The sequence below is a fragment of the Macrosteles quadrilineatus genome, unplaced genomic scaffold, assembly GCF_028750875.1.
Source record: "Macrosteles quadrilineatus isolate MER2022 unplaced genomic scaffold, UCM_ALF_1.0 Scaffold_2__2_contigs__length_208266976, whole genome shotgun sequence".
NCBI classification, from domain to species: Eukaryota; Metazoa; Arthropoda; class Insecta; order Hemiptera; family Cicadellidae; genus Macrosteles; species Macrosteles quadrilineatus.
The window spans coordinates 148,529,360-148,555,898 of record NW_026542595.1 but is presented as its reverse complement, the minus strand read 5'-3'; the positions used below and the strand labels follow the sequence as shown (position 1 = coordinate 148,555,898).

General features: G+C 33.0%; 1 protein-coding gene across 1 annotated transcript in view; it reads right to left on the bottom strand.

Moving 5' to 3' along the window:
* Window positions 1-1,616, bottom strand: part of LOC128987811 (arylalkylamine N-acetyltransferase 1-like) — a 98,513-nt gene extending 96,897 nt beyond the window's left edge. Inside the window, exon 1 of the mRNA XM_054408838.1 lies at window positions 1,535-1,616. The gene's annotated coding sequence lies outside the window, so the exon portion shown is untranslated. The remainder of the gene's footprint in view (window positions 1-1,534) is intronic.
* Between the last annotated feature and the right edge of the window lie 24,923 nt (window positions 1,617-26,539).

The window sequence follows — 26,539 nt, the reverse complement described above, 5'->3', positions numbered from 1 at the left end:
TGACGAAGGGAAAAGTAATCAACAAAACAACGATACTGTGAAAAGCAGCTGCGTCTCCTTTCATCCTAATGGGTGTAATTAATTTTGGCGGGAATCACGTTTCTCTCTTCCTCAGGGAGTTTTTCACTTTGTAATATATTGTTTTAAGATAGATATTGTAATAATGACTCCTTTTCAAGTTCATTTTCTATTTTGCATATTAATCAGCCAGTATGTTTTACTGATTCTATTTTTTTTTCAATACCATGGATTTTTCTATCAAATTAAAGCCCTACTTCTATAGTGCTGTAGATTTGAGAAGTTTGAAATAAGGGGTTTATTCTATAATACGCTGTTTGTAAGTTAATTCGTATTTACTTTCTTTAGTATTCAGTCTTTTAAACGGCTTAACATCGATTACTCTTTTATTAATCAATTATGTGAAAACAATTTGTCTACGTTTAAGCAGTGATTATATTCGCAAAAAATATTATGTCACACATTCATTTTGTAAACAAACAGTTTGGCAGACGATTAACCAACCATTATCACATTGGATTAAAGTTTTGATAATAAAATAATGATACATTTTTTTATTTACTGGATTTAACAACTAAAACCCTAGGTCTGCATGTTATGTTGAACAGACCAAGTATTGTTTGAGTGAAAATGATCTTTCAATCTTAGACTTTTGTATTATGGCTGTAAATACAATTGTTTTGTAATCCTAATATTTTACACACAGTTTAAAAATATAATTGAGAGGTAGTGTTGGTTTTACTACCATCCATAGTTGGTTAAGATGGGTAATCATTACCAAAATTAACTCTACAAAACTGCATTATTTACTTGAAGATCCATCTATACTCATAATATCCTAACTATATAGTTCTGCTAACGTTACTTCTGATATTTACATCCCTGACTCATTAATTAAATATTTTAATGTTGTAAAATGATGCATACATTTGTAGATAATATTATTTGCCTATATTTAAAGGCACAATTTCACATAAACGCATAGTTTTGGCTCTAAAAGACACCAAAAATGTTGATTAAAACAGCGAATATGATCAAATAACAACTCATCAGTTTAGACTTAGTGATCAGAAGCAATTTAATGAAAACCAGAGAATGAAGCTTTAAAATGCTTAATATTCAGAAAATTCAAGTTTTCATGTTTTTGAAGGCAGATTTATTAACAGCTTAAACAGGAAGGACTATTTATTTGTTTACATCGTGTGGCTTTTAAAAATATTGAAATCAAGATTCTTTTCCGCGAAGCAATCGAAAACAAGCTACAAACAAAAACTAGGAATTGTGTATTTTGAAGAATTATGAAGTATGTTTAACACGAGAATACACATTAGGTATTAAAAATACTTATATTTACTACGTTTACCAGTAGAAATCGCAATCAAAACATTTCAAAACGAAACTTCCACAAATAATACGTTGGCTCAAGTATTCGTGAATGTTAACTTCAAAAGGTTCTTATATAATGTTACAAACTTAACATTAACAAGACATGACTTTTGTTAAAAGTTGGACTCACTTTGAGGGAGGGGCTGGAAGCTGCGTTAAGGCTCAGAGCAACAACCACGAATGGCAGCCTCACTAGTGATAACAGTTGAGGGGTCCGGGGGGAGGGGGCAGCCCCCCTATACCCACAGGTGCTCTATATACACAAGTAACCTGCAAATGTAGTACGTCACCTGTACTTGACACATTGGAGGTGCAAAGGACCTACAAAATATTACACATGTTAAAAATAAAGATTTGGGGAAAATATTTTTTTAAGTGATCGATATTTTGGAAGTATCACAACCCCATAGGTGATACCTACACAAGTAACCTTCATATGGAGTATATTACCGTACATATAAGCTGTGAAAGTTCCAAGAAATGTATTTATTGCGCAAATAATTTACTTGAAGCAAAACGTTAGGGAACGATTTTGTAGGCGATCAAATCTGTTGAAAAGGTTACGTACTACGATCCCATGGGTGCTTTATATACAAAATTAGCCTGCATATGTAGTATATTACCGTACTGAACACATGAAAGCTTTAAGTGGTCCACGAAATGTATTTACCACGTAAAATACACGAGGTAAATAATTAAAGAACTGACAATTATTTTTGAAGAGGTCGCCTACCTCTACAACTACATACATATTAAACAAATATAAAGACAGCTATACAAATGTCAAAATTAAAAACGTGCAGTAAAAATGTATGCTATGCGGCTTATAAGGGCAGTACTAAGTACCATAGCTTATGAACTGTAATGAGAAGAATTGAACTGTTTGATCTACCAGAATAGATGAACCAATGAAGCATTCATTGACGATCTTTGCAAAAATTTTACAAGGATCTAAACTTAAGTGTTTTCTTTTAAAGCTTTTTTTGTGATATGGGGATACTACGCAAATAACTTTTTTACAGGGTGAACCTCTGGTTTTATACTATCTAACACACCCCTTTTTTATATAACTTTTATTATTCAAATTAATAGTCCTGTGACAGTCGGCATCAGGGTCCATAAACGACACTTGGGGACAACCCATCAATCTTCAGATACAAGTACTATAACTAGGCGTGCGGTCTCAGGTCCGCCAATTGAGCGGAGTGAACCAAAAAGTTAACAAAAATCTTTTGGTTCAATTAAAATTGGAATAAAACAATAGAAAACAACATAAAAACTTCAACGATCAATACAATATTGCATCATACGAATAGATCACCTAACGTCCATTTACTATTTGTTTATGCCTGGATCTCTCCCTATCAAAAATGTCTCAGTTACCAATTCCTTGATTGTTCTTGTTCTTACTCGTGAAAACGCTAAATAAAGTAATCCGAAAAGAAATTTAGATTTTTCCAGTTCAACCACAGCCTTATCTTAAGTTCATCCTTGACTGTAATGTACCTAAATTACACAGGCAAGCTTTAGTGGGGATTTCCTATGAGAAAAATTTTCTCCGTTCAATTTAAAGAAGCAGTTAGTTATAATTTTTAAGAAAATGTAACAGGCCATTGGCAATCATTCCAAAGTATCAAATGACAAACTTTTTAAGTAAATAGTTGTTTTACGGTATTTGCACTATTCTACCAATTAGCAGATGTCATGCTGTTTATGGTAGTAGCACACGGTACAGGTACATTAGCATGTTCTTATTATACACCATAATAAAATTCTTTATTTGCAATGATACGTAGGCTATATTATTTTTTTAATTTGTTTCTTTTAACATTATAGCTCATAAATATTGAGGCAAAAATGAATGAAAAAATTCATGAAATATTTTTAGACATACGTCTTACACACACCATTAAAATAACATACAGTGTGTAAATTGTATAAGTAAATTGTGTAAGTATTGAAACAAATCTGTATTTTTAAAACCAAAATAGATAGAAATATTCTGTTTGGGGCAATAATTGTTAAAGAAAATTACACAACTTTTTACATCAAAAATATTTTTTTAACTATTAGTAAGTTACTTTCTAACAGGGAAGGGGGTGGGAATTTTTTTTTTTTTTAATAACCACCCCATATTGAGTAACACCTCATTTTGAAAGGTTTGTCAAAAGAAATACAATGACGCAAACCCGAGGTAGATATTTCATCCCTAGCCTAAATGGCGGGCATTCCAAAATTTGATTTATGTGATAAAGCACCCTTTTTGGAATACCTGCCATTTTGGTTAGGGGTGAGATATTCACCTCTGGTTTGCGTCATTGTATTTCTTTTGACGACCCCTTCAAAATGGGAGGTCACTAAATAGGGGTTGCTATTTGAAAAAATAAGTCACCTCATACCCCCTACCCTGTTAGAGCGGTTAAACAATATTTTTGATGTAAAAAGTTGCGGAATCTTCGTTAACAATTAATTATTACTACAAACATAATATTTCTACCTATTTTGGTTTTAAAAATACTGATTTGTTTCAATACTTAATTTACACACTGTATGTAGATATGTTATCCTTATTGATCACCAAAACTATTGCATGTCATATGGTGATTATATTTCAAGTTTAGATCACACATATACTCATCAACAGGTTTCCAGAAGGATCAGAATTATTCCACCGTTCAAATTCAATGGTAAAACCGTATGTTTCTAATAGCCTATCAAAATGGACATTGATTTAACAATGTGCACAATTAGTTAAACAATTGCTAATTGAAATTGCGTATTTAACTCCCATTTACATGATTTAACAACCTCAACAACTTTGGTAACAAAATATTTATTTGTTTTAGTCGACATCGCCACACTTAACTATTTCCATATTAAACACGCATCTACAATGGGTTCAGATTTTGATTTTACAACAGAAACATGAAGTCTACGTGCGCTGCACTGTCTAAAGTCAATAATAACACCTCATGTTAATAATAGATAACTAGTGTACCAGTTGCTCGAATTCGAGCAATTGCATTACAGGCGACTCAAAGCTTATGGAAATACTCACAATCTACAAAACAGTTAGATATAATCAAAATCTTTTGTAAATATCTTATCTTTTTTCAAAAAGCTGATATTGTTTTTTTAGTGTTTTCTACAAATTTTTCCTTCTCATAGCCGCATTAGGTTGTCTATGATAACGATTATAAATGAAAAAAAAAACATTATTTCTATTTCTTCTACTTGGTTGTGTTCTATGACTTTTTCTATGTTTCCATTGTTTGCAAATCGGTTATTTCAATGATTGCTCAAGAAATGTAGAACAGTGTTAATTCAGTTTTATTTTTAGCCCATATCACATTGTCCAGGATTTCTCACTCTTTTCCATTCTAATAATTACACCAACCCAAGTTTCGTCTACAGATGCAATATGCCAACGAATATCACCTACGTACAATCTCCAAGAAGTGGTAAAAAGGCAGAAACCAACCCATACAATAGATATAAGTTAAAAAGAAATAATTTTAAGAGTTACTGTGATAATAGGATTTTCCACTGATTTGGTAATAGAACATTATATTGCAAAACATGACACGATGCAAAAGAAAATCCATTTTAAAATCAGAAAAACCCATTGCAAATACTGTACTTCATTTTGACAAATTCAATAAATCACAATTTAAATATTAACAGCTGTTTCATTAAAAAGTAGTGTAGAATCATGCATATGTTCGTAATGTAAACAAATCTGAAGAGGCAACTTTAAAGGCTTCTGGGGCAGAGCTCCAAGGGAATTGACCTCGTTCCTCTTTTGATGGCTCATCTACAGACCAAGACCTTTCTTTAGAGACCCCTACCAAGTTTCTACGCCCAGCCGTTCCCTCAAATTAACTGTGACAAAACCCCCGTTTTCCTCCATAAGAATAACATGGGATGGGAATTTAAAGGCCACTGGGGCAGATCCCCAAGGGAATTCACCATGTTTCTCTTTTGATGGCTCATCTACAGACAAAGACCTTTCTTTAGACACCTCTACCGAGTTTCTACACCCAGCCGTTCTCTCAAAATAGCTGTGACATAGAAAAACAGTTTCAAATTAATATATAGATAGCCAGCAATACATTTTGATTGCATAATTGCTATTTAGTTAAAATACTGATTCAAAACTCTTGTTATACCTAATTCCTATTTATACAGGTTGTTTCCAAATTGTCTCGACATATTTTCTAGACTTGTTCCTTGGACAAAGACAAACATAAAATGCCATATAAGTATGGGTCTAAAACGCCTAGATTTCTGTTTGTCGGTCGGTTTGTAATTTTTAAGAATTATTTTATATCTTGGGCATTTTTCAAGGTAGAAATTTCAAAAATTTGTATAAATTTGTATTTTAGTAGGTAAAAATAGCTTACAAGTTTCGGTCCAATATATCAAGCCGTTTCAATATGGCGGCCATTTAAAATCTTTAATGCCACATTTCATGAAAACCATAAATATTAAGAAAATATTTTCTCCAATTAAAAAGATAGATAATGAAAATCCAAATCAAATAAGACCTTGTTTGTTAAAATCGGATGACAAACACCCAGTTTTTTTTCATCCGGATACGCAACTTTATAGGACTTCCATTGTTTATTGTTTGTTATTTAACATAGCAGTAATGGTAGTCCTGAGAATTTCCTGAAAAGTTCCTGATAATTCCTGAGTGATTTATTAAGTGATTCTGATGAACAAGAAGAACTGTGTCAATAACAAGAATTAAAATATCATAAAATGATTTAACACTTATTTTTGCCTAGCCATCAGACTAGTGCTAGTATCATGGTTATCAAGCGTGATTTATTATTTAGTGTAGTTAAAAAAAAATCCTTAGCATAGTGGCCGTCTTCAAGAACAGTAACGAAATATAAAGTAGACATATTTCTTTAAAATTTCCTTTGTAGGAAATCGTTTTGATGGGTCTCAAGTTAAAATAAAAATCAGTGACTATTGATTAAATAAAACCTTCACTTTTTTAACTGTCACGTCCAAACTTATTTTCGATTTACTTTTCTTGCCCCAACAAATATTCAACTTTTCTGTTAGTGTTTGCTAATTAGTGCATTAAACTACAAGTTTTAACAACATCAATAGTATCCAAATGAATTAGAGGGTTCTTAAGAATTTTATTTAATTGGGTTTAACACGATAAATATTAATTCATATGTTTCTGTGTATTATACAATAGTTTGCCAGTTTTGTTCAAGGCGCAGTTGTAACAATTACATCGGTGCCAAATACAATTGTGTAGCCTATGATCTTAGGTTTCTGTGAAATAACAGAACACAGACAAAGACAAAATCTTTACTTTTGTCTCTCCTAAGAGAACGGTGTACAATACAAATTACTAATATAATAGTTTTAGCTAATTTCTGTGTGACTAGACTTATATTGATTGCAGTTTAATAAGCAACGTACTTTAAATTACAACTTGAATTACATCTAAACAGCAATAATTGCTAAAGTGGAAAAATAATGAGGAAGTTCAGTTCACTATGTTATTAGCCAGATCAGGTATCTTTGACTATAGTGTCGATTCCTTATGAGAAACGATATCCCATGGTCAAACCTGGTTATTACGTGTTATTACAAGATTTAAATCATGAATATAGATGTGTGAGCAGCACTTAGGATTTTGTCAATCAAACCCACTGTCTAATTATACATCGCAAATGTTAAGGTTAAGGCTATTACAATCTATAATATTAAAACGTGACAGGGTTTTTTTCTTTCACGATTCTAAATCAACCAGTCGACGGATTTCCATGATTTTTGTGTTGAATGAAAGATAATTTTGAATAATTTTAAATTAGGGTCCCACTTTTTAGGAATTAAGTTTAAAGTTGTAAAAAGTCTAGCAGCCGACGCTAACATTCTACTCTAGCTTTTGGTATAATACTATTTGCTCAACGTAACAGCATTCAGCGTTTTTGACACAAATTCAGCATTTGGATGAAAATAAAAGGACATACGTAGAATTGACGTACTTATACTATGTGCGATGCTATAATCATCGATACGTTCATTTATTCGGTAAGAGGATGCGAGTTTATTTTTAATGTACAAGGTAAAATAGTATATGTTCTAATTTATTTTTTAGGGCAATCTTTAAAATCTTAAGTTTGTTTTAGTGCAATAAATTTGTTATCACTAACAGCTGTTTGAATATAAAAATATTATATAGAACTATGAGGTCAGTTAATTTACTCTGTGATTTTGTCATTGATTATAGGAAACATGTAAGATTCTATAACCATTGCTGTGTACGAACCGAAGCTTAAGTGTCTTCAAAAGAAAACCTATGAAAATTATTAGACTACTATAATATTAAAACATGACAGGGTATTTTTTATTCCACAATTCTGAATCAACCAGTCGACGGATTTTCATGATTTTTTGTGTTGAAACAAAAGATAATTTTGAGAATTAGGGAATGTCGAAGCCATAATTTTAATTTATGGTCCCAGTTTTTTTTTAATTAAGTTTAAAGTTGTAAAAAGTCTAGCAGCCGACGCTAACATTCTACTTTAGCTTTACCATAATACCATTTGCTTAACGTAACAGCAGTAAACATTCACCGTTTTTGACACAAATTCAGCATTTGGATGAAAATAAAATGCCATACGTAGAAATAACCATTGCTTTATTTCAAAAGAAAACTTATGAAAATTATTTTACTGCTCGAGTTTTTGAGGAAAGGTTGGGAAAATAACAATAAATAAAATAAAATAAAACACATGTTTTAATTAATCTTAGAAGCTTTTCTTTACTATAAATTTTGATCTGCTTAAACTATGCTTGAATTACTAATAGACACATTACAGTTTAAATGGACAACTTGATTCCCGTACGTAGGACGGGCCAACAGCTTGTAAATATTATGTTATGATATTACAAAAATACAGTATAACCTTTTCTAAACTACTGACGCTTTAGTAATATAAATCTTCTATTCCCAAGATTTATTGAATTAGTATACCTATTTTTATTACTTTTCTCACCACAAGAACACACAAATACAATTTATTGTTTTTAATAATATTTAGACGCACAGGCAATGAGGAAAAGTGAAATATGGAAAAATTCTTGATTATGAAATTCACACAGAATTAATCCGACCCCGGGATTAATTAATATTTTTGGGATTTGACACTAAAGAGGGTTTTGTTTTGTAAAACCTGGACAAAGAACGTCAATAATAAAAAAGTTTTATGAAACTTTTTTTACTTAGGATTCTGTATTTCTACCTGACGTAAAATAGTAGCGGTTAGGCAGTTAGCCATATGCCAATCAATATAATAATTTTAACCCACATTTAATGATCGACTCCCTCTATACTTCCACCTATGGCTTTTACAAATTCACCAGTAAAAAATAAGGAAAAATACTTTTGCTTTTTTAATTCAATCACTTTGCCATTACCAAATTGTACAGCTAGTAAATTAATAACAAGTGTTAAAAGTAAATATCAAGCCGTAGTTATATCAAGTATATATAAGTTAATTTACATATCTGTTCAAATTACAGCTATTACAGTAATTAGTTTACAAAGATTGGGAGTCCATGTAATCTGGAACCTAATGCAATATTCATGAGCTGCAGTGATGCTACTTCAAGTATTTACAAATCCGATTAAGTCTATTATCTTTAAAGTTCCAAATGTTTGACCATATTAAAATGATATATTGGTTCAAGAGAAACATCGCTGAACTTTATAGCTTCAAGATTACATTTTAAAAATGAATTTCTCCAAAAATCACTTCTCAGAAATTATTTAAATACCTCCACCGCAGGAAACCTGCAGATTAAGCGAATGTCCATTTGCCGAAGTGGATTTTTACTCAAATATCACTAATAAAATATCATATTTATCCCCAAGCCTATTTAAATAACATAGGTTTAATCAGTACTTATGTTTGCTGCTACAGGGAAGGTAATAAAGTGTTTTATTGTTCCATGTTAACTGTATTAATTAAATAAATAAGTTATCCAAATTTGATCAAAAAGTTTTCATAAACGAGCAAACTACAGCAGTTAAACTTGTTCTCCATAAAAATAAAATAGGAATTATAAATTTACAGTTATTCAAATTTTCTCCTTAACGATCAATCTCTTCGTTGTACTGAATTACTTGTTTCTAAGCTCTACATAATGGTTTAGCAAGAAATTGCAAAATTTTTTGTTTTTAGGGACAAAAATTTGAACCCTCCCCCCCTTTTACCCCATAACTTACTAAACCCCCGTCCGCACAGTCCAATCATGCAGGTTTGCATACTCGTTCGAATAAATGTAGGTTACACGTTTATACAAAATGTCATCAAAATCTTATCATTTTTGCTCTAGTCTTGCTAACGGACACATAAATAAATATGAATTTAAGCGGGTGGTGACCTCTGGGGACCTCGAAACGAAAGAGTAAATCGGTCCTGGGTCCAGGTCTACCATAAGACCTACGGTAATAACTTATTCCCTTTATGGAAACTTGCTGAAATCAAACATTGTTACAAAATATTATGGTAAAATACAGAATCTGAGTCACTATGATACATTTAACAGTAGCATTAATAGTTCAGTTACCAATCCAATTGTGTTTTAATATTTTGTTAAATATAGTGAAATACATTCTAACTGACAGCACGTAAACGAGTCCTTATGGAAATCGAACAAACAAATAACAAGTAACTCATATTTTTTCAAACACTTTTTCTTCCTTGGGGATCAGGGATCATAAATCCCTACAAAGTCCTTTCGGATTATTTGATTCACATCATTTACATTTGGTATTAACTGAGTCAGAAATGTCTGTCAATGAGGTTAAGCTGCAAGTAACTCAGATTAAAACAGATTAAATGTGGCATGGCATGACTGAAATGTCAAATTACAAAGGCTTAAACAGTATTGGTTTTTTCGTATGACAGCTTGGATTGTAATCAGTGTTGTATGTCATTCTAACAACTATTGTGCTTCATAAGTCATTCTTGAAACATTTAAGAACACTTTTCTAACATTTAATCTGTTAACACTTGAAATTGTTACTTGGTTCGATTGTTTTAAATCTCTAAACACAGTTTCGTAGAACTGCAATAAATCTTTTTCTCAATTAAAAGAAAAATCAAAACAATAACTGTCGGTTTAACATTTGGAAAGATTTGATGAAAGATATCTATGGTTTATTCCTGGTGAACTCAAACTACTAAACCAACTGGTAGGGTAAATTGCTTGCCTAATGGCACAGAAAACGTACTAGTAGTAATTAATGGTGGATTAATGGTTAGCGTTTCGGACTTCGGTGCGGGAGGGATGGGTTCAATTCCTCGCACATTCACTAAATATTTGAGGCTAAGAGGACCTGGTCCTATAACAGCCCCAGTCCGGGGGTTTGGGCTCTCTGGACTGAAATATCACGATATTTTTAACCAATTGGGCTAAATTTTACACAAAGGTTATGAACCCTACCAACTTACGGGCTTATAGCTCTTCAGACCCCTTTTGGCTACGCTCCGTGGATGTCTTAAGTTTCAAGGTGGCACTTCTAGGATGTAATATTCATTTGTTCCAAATCATGGTAATAAAAGAGGAAACATAATTTTCTATGTTCTTAGTAACCTATATGAACAACAATGCATAGAATAAATGAAGTAAACTTTATTGTGTTCTAGACTAGAGTAATGGAACATTTTCTTTATTGCGTATGACTTTATTTCTACTACTCACGCCAATGGAAACGTTCAATGTCAATATCATTATAATTTCCTTCTGATTTGAATAGAAAAAGTGCTGAGTCTGATGCAAATAAATAATTGATAAATTGTGTAGAGTCGATACACTAAACAGGTTTTGTAGTAAATGTCATTAGATTGGTGGTGGTGGCATTTACCTGTCAAAGTTGGAGATCTTATAGATTTCTTTATGCTGTACATGAGCAATTATCGCCTACCGATAGTTTTCTTTGAACCATGTCTGGAATTATCATTAGTATAAAATTTGGATTTTTTTAGTTAGCCTGTGATTTTTATATTTGGTAACAGTATCGTGAGGAATAACTGCTTATATATTTCATTTTAAAATATACAGAGGGCAAAGTTACCTAAACATGTTTTACAAATGTATAGAAAATTCAACATAGGCTGTAACTTGCTTCAACCAGGCATATTACATGCATAGATTATGAATCATTTAAGCCAAATTGATCAAGGTTTTGTCGTTGAAAGGTTAGGTAAGTATATTTTCCACGATACAGATTTGAAATCAAGATAAAAATATATAATTTCATAAAAATGATTTTACCCACAAAATGGTGTTCACCCCCGTCAAAAATGGCCCATTTTTACTATATTCTATCAATGGTTGCCTCAATATGAATAACTTAAGGTTGTTTTTAAAGAAACGGAGAATTTTATAGAGCAGAGAATTTTCAAAGCCTGTTGAAAAACGAAACAGTTTTGTTTCAGAAACTTTACAATAATGTTGGAGTGGCTCCGGCACCGCTGACAGTAAGGGTTCTTCACGTCTTTCTGTGAGCAAACAGTTTCACCAGCTAAAATAATACTTTCTCCGACCCTGGCCCAAAACAATCTGCATAATAAAATCAATTTTATGCCAAGAAAATGTTTATAAATCAATAGATTTACCACACTTTTTATATGATTGTCTTCATTGATTTTTGCTCAACAACCAGGGAGCTACATAGTTATTGATTTTCCAAAGTAGTACATAAATGTTTGTTACTAACATAACTTATTAACGATACGTTATAAACTAATACAGTATAACTAACAAAATAACAATCCTCCAAAGCAACAAACACTGTTCAAACTATTTGTAAACAAGTTATTAGACAGTCAATAATTTCTAGCTAGAGTATCTCAAAGTAAAATTTATAGCTCACTGTCAGTATTTGACAGATATTGGTTATGTTTACAGATAAACGTATTGCAAGATAAAGATTGATCGAAACAAGAACGTAAGTTAAGAAATGGATTTGCGTCGAGTGTGATCGTGTTTTTCCGAGCTTGTATAATGATGTTTATGAGACACTTTTTGGTATGAGACACAAACAGTTTTTAATGAGTAGACTTTAAAACAGTGTCATACATTGTAATGGCTGGTTTTATTACAGGAGTCATAAAAGAAATGTTACAAATGATTTTCTTTGAACTTCTTCTTGCTGCGCTGGTCTTAACCAACATCATGTATGAAAACAGTAATTTGATTCAAGCTGAATCTCATTTTTCAAGTTTTGATAATGAATAGAGAACGGAGCGAAATTGAATTTCAACGGACAGTTCCAAACTGAAGATTCAAGTACTGTATATAATGTTTTGAGATTTATTTACAATTTTATTTTGAGTTGACTAGTGATCGAAAGTGTAGGTGATTCTCAATAACAGTTTTTATATGTTGTGAAATGGGTAGGGTAGTATCAAACTATAAAGGTAACTATTACAAAATTAACTTATTAATGTACTTATTAAATATATTGTGACATATGTATGTGTATCCACCTTCAAAATATATCGTATATTTCTTCTCCCGCGGTTTTCAACAAGAGTGTTCTGGAATTTTCTACGTATTATTTTGCATGATTGCGATTTTATTTGATTGTTGCTTATATAGATCTTCTAATGCTTAAGGTATGAAACTGCAATAATTACTGCTCAGTACATCATTATTCGTTTTTCATTAAATTCATTAGGTTACTTATTTATTTTAATAATCCGATAATATTTCGTATACACTATACAGTATATAGACAGTATATTTGTTATGTTCATCGCGACAGATTTTACAACTCTGTATACAGACAAATGTGTTTTCTTTTACATTTTAATGAATATTCCAAGGGTCCGACTAAAAGGTGTGCTTAGTGTTTATTAGTAAATCAATAATTATTTCATTTAATAGAAGTTGTATTTACTGTAAAATATACTCATGGGTTTAAGTAATACCTTTGTAATACTCTATGGTTAACTTAATTTGTTTTCTGTCAATTAGTTTTAAATAATTTCATGAAATAGTATTGAAGTAGCATCATTGTACCAGTACCGTATAATTATACTCATGTGCTGACTATTGTTGATGTATCAAGTATACTTGACATATCTTTTATTCAGTAAGTAAATTCAAATTGGATGTTATTTTAAATTCTTAGTCATTAGTATAAACATATAATTTTGAACATCTATTAAAATTAGCCTCTTAAATTTAGAGTGGCTCATTTAGTGAGAAAACTATGTTAAAAATATTTTATAAAATTATTCCTCAAAATTAATGGAAAAATTCATAAACAGATAATGATTAAAGATTTTATTGATTTTAGGGAAAAACTTTAAAACGTCCGCATATCCATAAGAAATCAGAAATTTACATCTTTCGGTAGCTCACTTCAATTTAGTCCATTTTGATTCAAAAATTGGTGACAACCTTAACATGGGGATCTATATATATAATTCCGTAAGTCAAATTTTTGTAAAGAAATTGTGAGTGACTGGATGGCCGTAGAAGGATGGGAGGGGTCTTATTTTAAAGGTCTTGACGTGAATTTTGAGGGAAAACTATTTATTTTTCTTATTTTTTTACCATAAATTCGCAACAGAATAAAACTTTTCCCATTAAAACAACATGGGGTTTAATTTGTTTACATCTTTTGAAATTAAAACAGAAGTCATTTACTGCTGATTTCTGTTTACTTCAATACAGCTGATCGTGCTATTTCTTGAAAACAGTGATCAATACACGCATTTGGTTTACTTTTAGCCAGTCAACTATGAAATGTATACTATAATAAAACTGAAATCTTGAAGATTAATCGGAAAAACGTCTCCATTCTTTGTTTATATTTAAATCATATACTCAAGTTTCATTTTTTCATGCTTTTACGTTATTGTCGTGTTAAAGGAATAAACGACATAGAATAAATATTCTGTATAAATAATCAAAGAGTCAAAATTAAATCTAACTTCTGTTTTGTTTTTATTTTTAAATCATATGTTCAAGTTTATTTTAAATTATGTTGTTTTCTTTATATTTCTACACATTTTAAGGTTAAGGTTGTGTAAATATATACAACTAAAATAACCTATAAATGTTATTGGTTCTAAAATGGTGTATTTGCATTCCTTCGTAAGTAAATTTTTTTAGTGCAGTGAATATACAACGTAGAGTAATCATATTCGATCATACTTTTATAAAATCACCAGGGATTCAAGATGTTTTGGTATGTAGGCTGCTGGATATATATTCTTTTCATTATAAGTACTGTAATTAATATGAACGCCAGGGGAATACCACAAAGGCGGGGAACTGTTCATAGGAATGACAGTGCGCGTAGGAGAGCAAGAGTAGATTATGACGAACTTAATCAAGATATGTTACAACCCCTTTTTAGGAGACCCATGGTAGACGAGAGAAATGTAAAGATCCATGATGCAGGATTACTGGACCAAGAGTGCATTCAATGTAGTGCTCTTCATTTTAGAGAATAACTAACGAATAATCATTTTATGACATGTTGCCATAACGGACTTATTAACCTTCCTCAGTCAAAAACTAATGTAGAACTTAAAAGTTTGTTTGAAGAGAGCCCACAACTGTATAAATTCATTTGACAATGCAATAGTGCGATGGCTTTTGCTTATTTTTCAGCCAGTAAGAAAGATATTCCAGGAAAAGGACCATATACTGTTTCAAAATTCAAGGACAGATTTATCGTTCAATCTCAGATTTGCTGCCTCAACATGATGAAGACCCCGTGTATGGCCAATTGTACATTATTGACACATCAACAGCAACAGAAATTCGTCAAAGGCGTCAAGAAAATAGTGACTTAAAACCTGAAATATTGTCAAAACTAGCTGAAATTCTATTAGAAAATCCATTTGCACAAATTTACAAAAGAGCTTCGGAAGAAATGGTTGTACAAGGTGACAGTGAATTAGAACTTAGGTTTGTAGACAGGATAAATATGGATCGTCGTAGGTATAATAAGCCTACTGCAGATGAAATTGCAGGCGTCTTCAATTCATCTGAAGGCGAACCTCCAATGAATTTTTAAAATTCCAAACAGGGAAGCTTTTATTTATCCTCATTAACCAAAGCTACCTTAGTAAACCAGTATTTATTCACAAACAATGATATGTTTGCTGCCTTTTCATGTTAAACCACTGGAGTGATTCAAATTATTTATTGAAAATGACATCAACAAAAGCAAACAAAGAAGAACAACAAACTGGTTTTTACACAAAAGATATGGTGTAGGGATGCCTATTCTGACACATAGATAATGTTATTCTGAGTTTGTTTAAATACCGGTATCGCAAAAAGTTGTTTTACATTTGAGCTTTTTAGGGACTTATGTCCCTACAAGCCACTAGTAGAATGTATATACAACTCATGATGAACGGTCTATATAGGTAAATTAAACTGAGGAGAGCTGACATCTACCAGTAACTTTAACCATAATAGGTTCAACCGATGATGATAATGATGACAATATGATGATGATGATGATCATCATCAGCTGTTAACGAACTGAGGTTTAATTGATGGTTAGCTGTTGCCGTTCTAAGGCAGTATGTTTTATCTATGTTATTATCCACCTATATCCTATCTACCCATATTGAGCCATCACCTAATAGTAATTTCAACTGATGATGATGTCAATTAGCTTGTCATATACCGGCAAGTTCAACCGATCAGCTGTCATCTACCGGCAATTTCAACTGCAGATCAGCTACCAATTAATACACCTGTCATCCTATTAATCCAATGATCGACCAACATTCATTGGTCGGTATCGAGGGCATCCTACAGCAAGGACGCTATAGTTGTGTAGGTCAGGAACGAGTGACGTCATGTTGTCCTAGGTCTGGGCTTGGGTTGAACGAGTGCCAACTCTACAAAACGTGATAGTGTCTACAATCCTGCAGGCGTTGACAACTATGTCACACAACTACGAGGGAAATACTAAGGGAGAGGTGTGAAACAATGTAACCGATTCAAAATATCTTATTTTAGTCAAAAACAAAAAAAGACATCTCACTCCATTCTACGCCCGTTCTTTATATTTGTGTTAAAATACAGGGGTGGCGCAGATGGATCGGGTGGTTTTAAAATACTTGTCAAACTGTCAGTTTTAAAGGTATTGGATTGAAATAAAGTGCAAAACGTGGAGTTACAATGGAAGTTTATTGACAAAAAATTAGTTAAGTTAGTTTTTAAAAATTACATCCATCAAATGCCTTCCTTCTCGAGCGACGCATTCTTGGAGTCGGTCCGTGAGGTTCCGCATTGCTCGCTCAAGCACGTCACCAGGAATTGATGCGATTTCGTTGTGAATTGCAGCCTTCAACTCCTGAAGCAAGGGTCTACATGAACAAACCCCGAACCATTCAGGAGTTGAAGGCTGCAATTCACAACGAAATCGCATCAATTCCTGGTGACGTGCTTGAGCGTTTTTAAAAACTAACTTAATGATTTTTTTTCAATAAACTTCCATTGTAACTACACGTTTTGCACTTTATTTCAATCCAATACCTTTAAAATTGACAGTTTGACAAGTATTTTAAAACCACCCGATCCATCTGCGCCACCCTGTACAACCAAGCGCACGTAATATGGCCTTGGGAGGCGACAATTTCGGAGCTGAGGTTGAAGAGGTTTTAATGGTTGTATAGAATCGGATCACCTCCAAATACATACGTGTGTAGTTCATGGTCAACTGGAGTTTCAAACACCACTAATGAAAGCAATCTAAACACCAAAATTGCAATTCATTACAAGATCGGTTGGCCCTCTCTGGCCACCCGGCCTGCCATACACGTTCCGTCCCGGCCTCAAGGCCTGGCCTTGAAGCCGGAACTGTGCAGTTTGGCCGGAGTCGTGACCTCCCCACACACGCTCAGTCCGGAACTGCACAGTTTGGAGGTTTTCAACTCTTAAACGCACTTCTTAAATTATTTATTTTTTTAACCACAGTGTCCTTTGTGGCTTTTGGGTCCGCCTTCTTCACAAAACCCAATAATTGTCGATAGGCTGCTTCCCTCATTTCCCTGTTATGGTACTCTTTATTTTAATTTTCCAGATGCATTCGTGACCTTGGTATTTCTCAATGAATTCCAGTGTGAAGTCTCTTGACATGATTAATGTGGAGTACTAACGAAATCACAACACTACAGCGCCAAAATCCGAAAACTATACCAACAAAACAACAAACAACACAGCTCCGATTATGCTTTCACCAGTAGTTGACTCACAATGAAGAAAGGATGCGAATGCGATAATGCTTAAAATTTATAGGGGGAGGGGGGAAGCAGCACTGTCTTGGACTGCGGGATTCGCCATACACGTTCAAATCGGCCTCAAGGCCGGGCCTGGCCGGACGTGTTTCACATCCGGCCGTCCGTCCAACGATTTGCCTGAAGGAATCGACATACACGTTCAGTTTTTCCTTCAGTCCAGGACTGTACAGTCCGGGACTGAAGGAAAACCGGAAAGTGTATGGTAGGCTTAGTTAAACCAGTCCACCAAGTATGAGTCGTGATTGTCGTTAAGGACAGTTAATTCTCATTTTGTTCTTTTTATTTTTTTATTCTTTAATAAGTCTTAACTTTAGCAATCTCCCTCTCCCAACCACTTGAATTAACTTAGTGTGTGAGCTTCCCCCGTAAAAACTGTCTAGTCATAATTTCACCTGTATAATAAAGCTATTTTAAATGTTAATAAATTTCCTCTCCCCTGTAGGTTATACTAATAAGGTAGGTTTCCTAATTCGGCTTCCTCTGAGGCACTATAACTACATAACTATCAAGTCCACGATCCTTAATTTTAAGGACCCCTTCCTGCGATAACAATTTTTTCAACAGTCGAGCCTATCGTCCTACCACTATCCTTCTACAAATAATATTGTATTCACCCTTTGAAAGAAGGAAGATACGCAAAGGTACCTATTTGTGGGAAAATAGAACAGTAGATGAAATTTTAAATCATGTTACATGATTAAAGTCATTTTAGAATTAGGCCTATTATTTTTTTGGGACAATATAAACAAAGATGTGCTCCTTCAAACAATGTAACCTTATGGAAACACAATGTAACACGCCGTTCAGATTATAAATTATGTAAATCCTCGTTTAGGCCTATCCTTTCCTAAAAAAGTAAAAAAGTAAGTTCCTAAAAACCCCTTTCTTTTTTTAAGTAAAGTAAAAAGTAAAGTGTTCCACAAAACCATATCACGACTAAGGTGACGGAATTAATGTTTTGAATTAGTCACAAACGCAGTTGAGTTACATAATTAAACCTCGCCAGTGATTTGTAGAGGCAACAATTAACCTGCCCTCAATTCCGCACTGTGAACTTGATTGGCGTAGGTCCAGGACTCTGGGCTAAGGATAACGAGGTTATAAATATCCTGAACTTCTTGAGGAAAAGTGGACCGAATCCATTGATCCGGCAAGGGTACGATATGTATTGAAAGTCGCTTTGACAGATGACATAGTTGACGTTGACAAACATAACTGGAAGCAGTTTGACACTGCGATTTTAGTAGATGGTATAGCTTATCGTTTTAGCGAATTAATAAGTAGGGGAGACTGTTGTACCTTGATAATAGTGTACCTTGGATCACCCTTCAGTTTATTGACAGGTGCTGCCCTAATAACTATAGTAGTTCAATGATCACCCACTAGAGTGTATCAGGTGCCTGAGTTTGGTTGCTAAAGTGGTGTTGTTTTGAAGTGAGACATAAAATTAGTTTTCTAGTGCTAAAAGTAGTAAATTTTGTTTCCAAAACTTATTTTTTATCTCCAGTTATGAGTTAAGAAGACTTTAAAATCATAGTCCTGCAGAATCACAACTTAGTCATGAGTATTTTGATATGTCATATTTCAAGTTTGAACATAACCTAGAAAGTACACGAGGCTAAGACTTGAAATGAGCACCATCGTGTACCTTGGATCAAAACAACGTCGTGTACCATTGATCACTGAATCCGCTGAGGTGTTTGATGTAGTTGCAGAAGATATTTTAGCGAAACTGCCAAACCCAGTAGAATTAAGTGGTTCAGCTAGAACTGAAGGACAGTTGTGGTTTCAGGTTGACTTTTCCAACTTTAACGTTAAATGAACTGTAAATTAAAATCGAACCAACTTGAAATGTAATTTTTTATAAAAAGCAGGTTTAATATATTTGTATGTCTAGTTTTATTTCTACTAAAATAAATACTGACACTTTTCTTTGCATAAACATGTCTTTAACCTAATGTATTTACCTCATAAGGTACACAACGTCAATGATCCAAGGTACACTAGGCTGTGATCAATGGTACATGATGGTCTTGTACCATTAATCACTAATCAGTTAACTATAAATATATGTTTTATTCAAAACTGTTTAGCAATAAAATTATCAAATAAATATATAATTTACAGGAATGCCGGTTCTTCATTATGGAACTGTTTCTGTTGTTATATCTCTTAACCAACCTTTTTTTAAAAATAAAATGTGAAAAGTGATCCAAGGTACAACAGTCTCCCCTACAAGTCATCGACAATGTTTATATATTTTTGTCGTGTAAGCCAAAAACAAGCAACTCTAATTTGATTTATATAGAAGACTAGCTGTAACCCGCGGGCTTTGCCCCGTTTAACTTCTTAATTTTCAAGATTATCTCGTTCGCATGGCTCAATCACGTCCTGGTTGAAGTTTGTTCGCTACGCTCACTCACCTTTAGGTTGGAGCTCGTTCGCTACGCTCACTCACCTTTAGGTTGGAGCTCGTTCGCTGCGCTCACTTGCCTTCAGGTTGGAGCTCGTTCGCTGCGCTCACTTGCCTTCAGGTTAGCTCGTTCGCTACGCTAACTCGCCTCCAGGTTGAAGTTCGTTCGCTACGCTCACTCACCTTTTGGTTGCAAATTAGCTGTTGTCATAAATGTAAAAGAAATAATAGTGCTGCACCCTGTTGGTAATCCTTGTAACTTTAATGCTTTTGAACATCATAGAACAGAACCAACTTGTTTAATTGAAACAGCTGTTAAGATTCAATAATTCCATTTCTCATAAGGTTAACATGGGAAACTCCAGAGCCACTGGGGCGGAGCCCGAAAGGATTTTTGAAATAAGAATATGCCTATATGTTAATCGGGAATGTGAGCTATCATCATGCCAAATTTCAGCCCAATCCGACCAGTATTTTTCGCGTTCACTTGTCACAAACATACATCCATACATCCATACATCCATACATCCAAACTTTCTCATTTATAATATTAGTAGGATAGTAGGATAGTAGGATAGTAGGATAGATATGATTTATGGTAACAATATTAGTTTGATAGTTTGGCTAACTTGAAAAGACAATCCGAGTATTTCAAAAAGAACTTTTATTGCCAATGTATAATTATATTTCTCCAAAACTATAAGAGTAATTGATTACTGACAACAATGGTCTGTGAAAATAAAATTACTCTTGCAGTTACTTTTGCAAAACTAAATGTAATTTCAAACACGAAATTGTAATAATATTGTATATTTGTCAGCCTTTGGTTTGCATCCCATCCAATTGGACTTCAAGAGTTTTCACAATCGTTTACACATTCCAAAATTGTTATGTATATTTTATTCGTAAAATACAAATAAATAAAACAAATTAAGAAGTAAGCGAGAACTTTCACCTGAACGCCAGAAAAATCCAATAACTGGCTTCCATTTGACCAATCTCCTTCCACCAGATATTAACGGATATAGACTTACTGCCAATGATCTAGTATATGTAACCATTTGCTTACTATAGGTAGGTATATCAATAACTAACCCTTGACATGTTGTTCAAATTAACAGGTTTTGACACTGAAATGTTATCTCTTACTGATATAAATTGATGACTGTAGAAAGACTCTTAAACTCAATCGATATGTCTTATAATCAATACCTTGACTGTTTGATGAGAACCTATTAGTCGGGGGGCAAACTGTATTCCGTAGGATTTTTTGTGAAGGGAATGTGTGACTATGTGGAATCTCTTTATTATATGTCACATAATGGTGTAGTACCGGGTGTTTACCCTCAAATTGCGGGGTTTGGTTTTTATGACGTCTTAAATCCAAGATGGCCGCCATGTGTGACATCTATTCATTAAATTGTTAATAACTCTTTCCAGAGTAAAATAATCGAATTTTAATTGATACCATTGAGTTCAGCTAAAAAAATCAAACAATTTGGTGTTTTGAATCATTGCTCTATGACCATTGGTTACCGAGATATTGAAGGCGGAAAACACAGAACATTGTCCCCAAGCAAGACCCCACTACCCCCATGTTATCCTTATGGGAAAAATATAAAATTGTATATCTAGCTTATTACTCAGCATATCTTAATAATAATTGGTATGTGGCTTCAATTAGTAGAGATCTACTTGATTATAGCCTAAAATCCCCCATTTTTACATTTCCGTGGCAGCAAACCTGCATACTCACTTCCCATGTTATTCTTATGGAAAGTTTTTTGCATGCTTGTTTATGAACATACGTGTTGAGAAATGTTAATGTGTGGCCCCATTTTAATTATTTATTGCAGAATTTGCAATTCGTTGAGTATACAGGTCTGCTGCTACGGGGGTATTGTAGCTATAAACAAATTACAGGTATTAGAAAATAAAATAAATTAGACTATAGTTGTGAGGCATATGTAATTTTGTAGGATTTTGAATTAAGCAATTGTATGATTGTTGGCAATAGATAGGTAATGACATGTCTGAAAGTGTGGCCAAGCTGGTGTTTTCGGCCGACATCTTGGATCCGCCATATTGGATATTAATAACTTTTTTTATACAATGCTAGTGTTGTGACACATCATTATGAACTAGATTTTCACGCTGATTTCAATGCTGAAATATGTTTTTAAATATCCTTTTTTCGTTTGGAAGAGATATTCAAATAAAAACTCTCCTTCATGCATTTCTTACGGACGTTTTGTAAGGTCATCAGTGTTACAATTTTTAGACGTGGAACCTCTTATATGTATTATATGCCTCATCACACATAATTTACTTTGTACTTACACCAAACAAATGTTGTAACCCTGATGACCAGCCCTGTATGTCTTTAACTGCTTTAACCAAAGACAAATTTCAAAATAAAAATAATTATTCATAATAAATAAAGGTCCATGATTAATTTTCAATTAGTCAGATTTCGTTTAGTTATCAATAAAATTTTAAACCAACCATTTACCGAGTAATTGAAGACTAGAATGAACGATTTTAATGATCGATAGCTTAAATAAAAGCTCTTACATCACTGAATACTTTAAGACTATAACGAATTCCAAGCGATAATAAGAACTGGATATATGAGAAAAATAATCTGAAAAATAATCAAAGTACGAAACGTCCGTAAGAAATTTATGGGGGGGGGGAGTTTTCTTTTCAATATATCTTCGAAACGAAAAACGATATTTACAAACGGTTTTCGGAATTGAAATTAGCGTAAACATCTAGTTAATAATAATGAGTCACAACACCAGCGTTAGATTTAAAAATTTGTATTAATATCCAATATGGTGGATCCAAGACGGCGGGCCAAAAACACTAGCTAGGCCACACATTCAGATAAAACACCCGGTCTAGTACACGATTCTACATGTCATTACCTATCTATCACCACCAATCATACAATTGCTTAATACAAAATCATAAGAAATTACATATGACCCAGAACTATAGTCTATTTTATTTTATTTTATACCTATCATTTGTGAGATTGATTTATTGCTACAATACCCCCGTAGCAGCAGACCTGTATACTCAACGAATTGCAAATGCTTCAATAAATAATTAAAATGGAACCACACATTAACATTTCTCAACACGTATATTCATAAACAAGCATGCAAAAAATTTTCCATAAGAATAACATGGGAAAGTGAGTATGCAGGTTTGCTGCCACGGAAATGTAAAAATGGGGGATTTTAGGCTATAATCAAGTAGATCTCTACTAATTGAAGCCACATACCAATTATTATTAAGATATGCTGAGTAATAAGCTAGATATACAATTTTATATTTTTCCCATAAGGATAACATGGGGGTAGTGGGGTCTTGCTTGGGGACAATGTTCTGTGTTTTCCGCCTTCAATATCTCGGTAACCAATGGTCATAGAGCAATGATTCAAAACACCAAATTGTTTGATTTTTTTAGCTGAACTCAATGGTATCAATTAAAATTCGATTATTTTACTCTGGAAAGAGTTATTAACAATTTAATGAATAGATGTCACACATGGCGGCCATCTTGGATTTAAGACGTCATAAAAACCAAACCCCGCAATTTGAGGGTAAACACCCGGTACTACACCATTATGTGACATATAATAAAGAGATTCCACATAGTCACACATTCCCTTCACAAAAAAATCCCACGGAAGCTGGATATGTGCAGTTTGCTCCTGGACTATATTGACGTTTCCCTATTTTTTCAACCATTCATCAATTAATCTCAATTATTTTGTTCAATCCGTTCTTCGCTACGTTTATTCTACTCATTTGGCTATAGTTTTAGCACTAAAATCCTAATATAATAGATATTATAATATAATAGATATTATAATATAACGAGGTGTTAGCCCGTCCTACGTACGGGAATTCAGTAGTCAGTTAAAACCGTGTACAATTCAGATCGGCTAGTTTACACATATAAAGACAAAGTTTCTTGCAGTTTTAATATGAAAAATCATCTTGTAAACAAATGTTGTGTGACCAAATATGTTTTTATTCCATCATAGGCCTAAACTATATGCATTTTAAATCCGATAATTTTACAATAAAACAGCAGTTCTGCAATTTTTACGATGTGAAAAGCGTTGAAGTGAGATTTGCAGCCGATTCGCACACTGATAATAAGTAGCCTACAGTAGAGAGAGTAATAGTCAATTGAGAAGTGTATAGACCTAGTCAACGATACCACCTTCCATAGCATACCTGCCTCTTCCATAATTATTATCACCACAATACAACTACTATACACAATTTCCAGTAGGTCTGAATAGAAACAACCTAAAATAAAACGATAATATCCAATTAAATTCACAGTACACATAATTTAACTTTGGTGTCCTAACATCAAAACTAATCGTCACAGTTATCCTTTATATCAATTTCACTGCATTAATTGCTAAATAAATAAGCGTAAACAAAGAAAAGTAAAAACAATAACAGTTTGTTTTGAAACAGCTGTTTGGTTCAAATAACATTCATTTGAAAAAAAAAACTGGTCATATGTAGCAGGAATATAAAAAGTAAACACGCTAGTAAAGCTAATGACGTAATTGTCAATGTCTATTATCGATACCGTTATCAGTTCTATCCTTGATAATTACCCAGCCTAATTGAATAAATGTACATAGTAATTTCCCATATTAGTTAATTTTAACTACAATATATTCATAGTTTAAATAAAAGTGATATTTTCACGTTTGGGGACGCTGATATAGGCGCCCCCAAACGTAACCACAACTGAACACGATTTCATAAAAGGATGGTTTGTCTAATTGCAGTATCCTAGGTCAATGTTGACGTTGTGTTCAATCTATGTCATCCATCTGTTTATCTTTGTATAAAACCCGGCTGAGGTTGTGGTGGTAATTTAAAATCGTGATTCCTGATTATTCTTGATCTTCTTTTTATGACATCAATATTTCCGGGCCTAATCCTAACAAAGTTAAAGCAGACAAACATTAACTGTAAACAAAAAGCTACCATGAAGAAGTAAAACATGTAAACATTGTTATTTTTCTAATCTTTCCTTGAAATGTGTAGCAGTAAAATAATTAGCATTTATCCTTTTTTATTAAGACTCGTGTACGGAGCCTCGATTTGTGTGGTTTAATTAATTTTGGTTAAAACTGTGGTTTAAACTGTGGTATAATTAATTATCTCTACTAATCTTACTTATTTCCTATAATCAATGACAAAATAAGAGTAACTAAAATAACCTCATAGTTCCATAGTTTATATTTAACCAGCTGTTAGTTAAAACAAATTATATTGCTCTAAAACAAATCGAAGATTACAAAGATTGCTTTAAAAAATAATTTAAACATCCTAGTATTTTACTATGTATATTTAATTAATCTGTCATCCTCTTACATAAGAATTGAACGTATCAATGATTAGCATTACACATAGTATAAATAAGTCAACCCTAAGTATGTCTTTACATTTTATCCAAATGCTGAATTTGTGACACAAAAGCTGAATGTTTACAGCTGTTATGTTAAGCAAATTATTTTATGTCAAAAGCTAGTTTAGAATCTTAGCGTCGGCTGCTAGACTTTTTCAAAATTAAAACTTAATTTCTAAAAAACTGGGGCACTAAACTAAAATTATGGCTTCGACATTCCCTAGTTCTCAAAATTATCTTTCTTTCAACACAAAAATCATGAAAATCCGTTGAGTGGTTGATTCAGAATCGTGAAATAAAAAAACACTGTTTCGTTTTAATATTATAGATAGATATAATAGATATTATGGCACTTTGCTTGTAACTGCAGTGGGTCAACTATAGTATAAATGTGTTATTAACGTCAACTGTGGTACCAACATTAACACAGAAACGAACTATAGCAAACTGGTATCAATACAAAAATAAACTTTTATACTGTTTTATGGTAACATTTCTTGTTTAATATTTACGTTGGTAAATTTTATACCAAAAAATTGTTTAAGTTTTTTGTCTAGTTCCCGTCTAATTGATTGGACGAATGTATGACCTTGACATGAAGAAAATCAAGCCATTCAACTTCGTTATAAATTATACGAAACCAAACTCCAAGCGGAATATATGTGGTTGAAATGCTCTTTAATGAAGTGCGTTGTCAAACGAGTTTTTATCAGAAGGTAAACTGGAAACCATAGATACATGATACATTTCTCAGTCCAGTATTTGATATCTAGGGGTGATATGTAAGAAACTGGAGTGCCTTGGCCATTGAGAGGGGGCTCATGAATGCTGATTTGACGAATCCAATATCAGATGCCATTATCTCTACTTTTCCGATTGCCTTTTGTAAACTGGTAAATGTTTTGTGAATGATTTAAAGACTGAATGCAATTATGT